This window comes from Podarcis cretensis (genome assembly GCF_951804945.1).
Source record: "Podarcis cretensis genome assembly, chromosome: 1".
Classification (NCBI taxonomy): Eukaryota; Metazoa; Chordata; class Lepidosauria; order Squamata; family Lacertidae; genus Podarcis; species Podarcis cretensis.
In genome coordinates, this window is record NC_137170.1 from 96,229,409 (window position 1) to 96,233,543 (window position 4,135).

General features: G+C 43.5%; 1 long non-coding RNA gene across 1 annotated transcript; it reads left to right on the forward strand.

Annotated features, from left to right (window-relative positions):
* The first annotated feature begins 391 nt into the window (after positions 1-391).
* LOC307221382 lies at positions 392-2,357 on the forward strand. The gene is made up of 2 exons (XR_013841340.1): positions 392-500; positions 1,786-2,357. It is a non-coding gene; the product is annotated as an uncharacterized lncRNA (long non-coding RNA).
* The last annotated feature ends 1,778 nt before the right edge of the window (positions 2,358-4,135 follow it).

Genomic DNA, 4,135 nt, shown 5'->3' on the forward strand with positions numbered 1-4,135 from the left:
TGTGTAATATGAACTGATTGTGGTTTATTATTATTAGCAATAATATAATGTATCATTTCCCCTGCTCTTCTCACCCTCTCTTTTTCCTTTGATTTTTATTTTGTCTCCCCTCCCCCCCTTTTGCTTTTTGTTAAATTTGCTGATAAAAAAATGGACGAAGCAAAAGGAGTGAAAGGAGTTCTGGATTTGCTGTGCCAGAGATCTGCACAGTGCCTACCCCCCTGCTGCCTTGCCCCCATTCCTGCTTGCCCCCAAACTGCAGTGGCACTGGAGTCGGGAGGCCAGGTGCTCAGCATTGCTCCTCCCCATTGGCCGCTCCTGCCTGTGGAATTGCCAACATGGACTTCTGTGAGTGGCTTACAAGAGGAGTGTTCAGAATGCTCAACTAACGATCCTCAGAAAGAGGTTTGCGCCCGACTCTCACCATAAAGTGTTACGTTCTTCAGCGACATGACAAGGAAGTGAACTTGCTAGATCTGGCAATACAGAATCAGTCAGCGGTAATTTGGAGATGAAGTTGTTATCTTCGGCTGCTCCGTTCAAATTAATTTTCCACATTCGCTGTCAACAAAAGTGGAGTGACAGTCCTTGGGATGCTTTCAAAATAATTAGCACCATCACACAAAAGACAATATGAATCACGGGGGTGGGGGGTGGGAATAAATAAATAAAGCGAAACCACAGACACGTTGTGCAACTTGTGTGCCTTCTAAGGTATAAATAGTCCGGCTGGAGGAACTTTCATGCCAAAAACATGGTTCTTCAAAGAGGACGTTACATTAATTGGATGTGTCAGCTCTTCTGTGAGCCATCATTGAGAGTGCGAACCTTCAGATCACGGGGTTGAATATGTTACACACCACAAAGTGAGATAGTTCTTATTAGGGAAGAGTGAGCTATGAAAAGGACTTAATGCCAGCAGTTTTTGTCCAGTGAAGTGGTCTTATCAGTAGTGGATGGAGCAATCCAAGCACAAACTGGTTTACAACTGACTGTTATAAATGGGAGATGTGTTGACAGGCATTTAAAGTAGTACTCCCAGGACTCTTTGGTTATGTAAAGTGGCCTTATCTTCTTAGGAGCGTCTCCACCCCCATCATTCAGCCCACACATTGAGGCCCTCCTCCAAGGGCCTTCTGGTGGTTCCCTCACTGCGAGAAGTGAAGTTACAGGGAACCAGGAAGAGGGCCTTCTCAGTAGTGGCACCTGCTCTGCGGAACGCTTTCCCATCACATGTGAAGGAGAAAAATAACTACAACTTTTAGAAGACAACTGAAGGCAGACCTGTATAGGGAAGGTTTTTTTAATGTTTGGCGTTTTATTATTTTTATTATCTGTTGGAAGCCCCCCACAGTGGCTGGGGGAGCCTAGACAGATAGGCCGGGTACAAATAGTATTATTATTATTATTATTATTATTATTATTATTATTAAACTGAAGTGCAGATATTTGCATTTGTTCCTATTGTTTGGTAGCTAACATGTCATTTACATTCCTCACTTTCTTCCTTTGTTTCCTGCTCTGTCAAAATTTAGATTGTAAGTGTCTCTCGGCAGGGATCTTTTAACATCAATATCTGTCTAATGAATTTTACCTGCTTAAGAATAATCAAAGGTGTAGCCAAAACCAGCCCTAGGATCTGTTTCCTGGATCAAATCTCAATGGTCTTTTGCCCAACTCAGTTCCATGCTGCTGGGAAATGCCTCTCCATGAATACTCAATGCTCCCAATTTCTTTCCCAGATACGATCCAGGTGATCTGTGTTTTCTGTTTTTCCCTTCTCAGGTATAACCACCATGTAGGCAGTGTCTGAAATGGCCTCCAGGCTCAGTCTTTCCCACCAGCCCAGGGGAAAGGGAAAAGCAGCTTTTGACACATGGCTGAACTGCCTGGCAATGATAGCTGCCATAACACACTCCCCATCTTGTGGAGATCCAGAGAGAGGGATACGGGAAAGTCACAGAAAAATAGCAAAATATAACATCTGGCAACTAGGTGGTGCTGAAAATCTACCGATGGGTAAAAAAATGCAAAAGTTGGGGGAAAAGAAGAAGAAAAACATTTGCACAATAGCAAGGTACAGAATTGGTCGGCGAATTCTGTCCCAGAAGTGTGAGACCAAAGCTGTAAGACACAGCCATAAGCAGCTGCCACCACCTCAAAGATCCTTGACCTATATGAATAACTTCTGAGCAGAATTGGGGCTCTGGTTTTGCTATTCGTCGTCCTCATTTTGTGCAGCAGTATTAGGCTTCCTTTGTGTAATTTTCTGTGGACTAGCAACTGCCCGGTGCCTAACATGGCTTGCTTTGTTTCAGCAGGTCTGAGCATGTCTGAAAATAAACAATATCAAATCAGTAGACTTTCCTCAGTCAATTAGTTAAGCTGGGCAGTGGTGGACCCACATTTTGGGGGCCCTGAAGCTCGAACTGTTATGGGGGCCCCTAGACAGAAACTAGGTCTAGGTAACCACTGTTATCTTCTTCAGTGGGGTTGTTCCACAACAGATCACCATACCTTTACAACATCTGTTCTAGTGACCCTGAAACTTTGGGATTGTTGAAATGGAATAATAATAATAATAATAATAATAATAATAATAATAATTTTGAGTTGTGTGACTCAAATTGGGTCTACTACACCCCACATTTTAGGGTTAGGGGCCTGAAGCATCATGGTAGATTCTCCCCTGAAGCTGAGCCTTCACAAAGTGGCTTATACTAACTTAATGAATACAAATTCCTTAATTTGTAGGTAGTTATAGTTTGCCCTTCACCACGAGGTCCTGGGGCTGGTTGCAATTTAACCATGTAACATCTTTCACTCCCAAATGTCATTCAAAACAGGTGGTCAGATCATGACACCTGTTGAATGTGGCCACCAGTCTCACAGGAGGGAGGAGGGACCACCCTCCTTTATCTGTTTGCCTCTTTGCGATTAAAACCAGTCCCTCTCTGAGCCCTACTTTATCTGTGACTAAGGGAAACCGGGGTTTAAAAAAACAACAACCACCAAGCAGGTCTGTTGCTGTCCCAAGTAGTGTGAACCCAGGGCCGTAGCTAGGGGGTGGCAAGGAAGGCCTCCACCAGTGGCGCAGACGGCGGGGCGGGGGGGCGGGCGCAAAATTGGCTAAAAGGAATATGTCCATAAATATGTCTGTAAATAAAGTTATTGATTATTGCATGAACTGGATGGTTCTGCCAGGAGCACAAGATCACCTAGCTAAGGCTCTGTGTGAGCCTCTAACTGCACACAACTAAGCAAAAAAAAAAAAAAAAGTTAGAAAAAAGAAAGAAAAAAGAATCAGGAAGGATTCCTGTCACTTCTTGGCCTGAAAATCCTTCAAAACTACCAAGAAAGCAAGGGTGCAGGGATAGACCCTTCCAGCTCCGAAAACTACTTGCCATAATATAATAATATATTCTGGTTTGCCAGCTTAGTGCCCATGATAGCCTGTTGCCCAGAGGTGCCAAGAAGGGCCTTTGTGGGTACCAGCAGATCCTGGGTTGGTGATCTGTGAGTTAGTGTGTTGTACTTCAACCGGGGTTCAAACCCTCACTCTGTCACGAATCTCACTTGGTGACCTTGGACCTGTTGCTGTCTCTCAGCCTAACCTGCCTCACAGGGTTGTTATAAGTATAAAATAGGGAAGCAGATGTATTCCAAGTGTCCTGGAAGAAAAAAGAGGACATCCTGTTTCTTTGTGTGAGATCGTGGCAGACATTTTTGGTGCCGGGATCTCATGCTGCACTCTCACCCTGAAAAAATGACTTTGGGGGTGGGAGGTTGAGAGTAAGGTGAGGGTCACATGACTCACACAGAGCACATCCTGAAAGACGCATGCCCCCAATTTTGGATCTGAACAAGTTTGATGATATGGAACCATGTAGGCCACCTTGAATGTCTTAGACATATGGAATATATATGATAACGTAACATATAATGATAGTTGAAAAAAGCAAGCAAGCAAGGCAGCTGCAATATATAACAGATCATGAAGGAACATGTTAGACATTAATATGCCAATGGCTGTTTTAATAAGTATTTATAGAACAGGAGTCCATAGATTATAGTGTAATTATTTCTTTATTGCAAAGTGATGGAAGGTTAACCATTAGAGCTTTCTACTCACAAT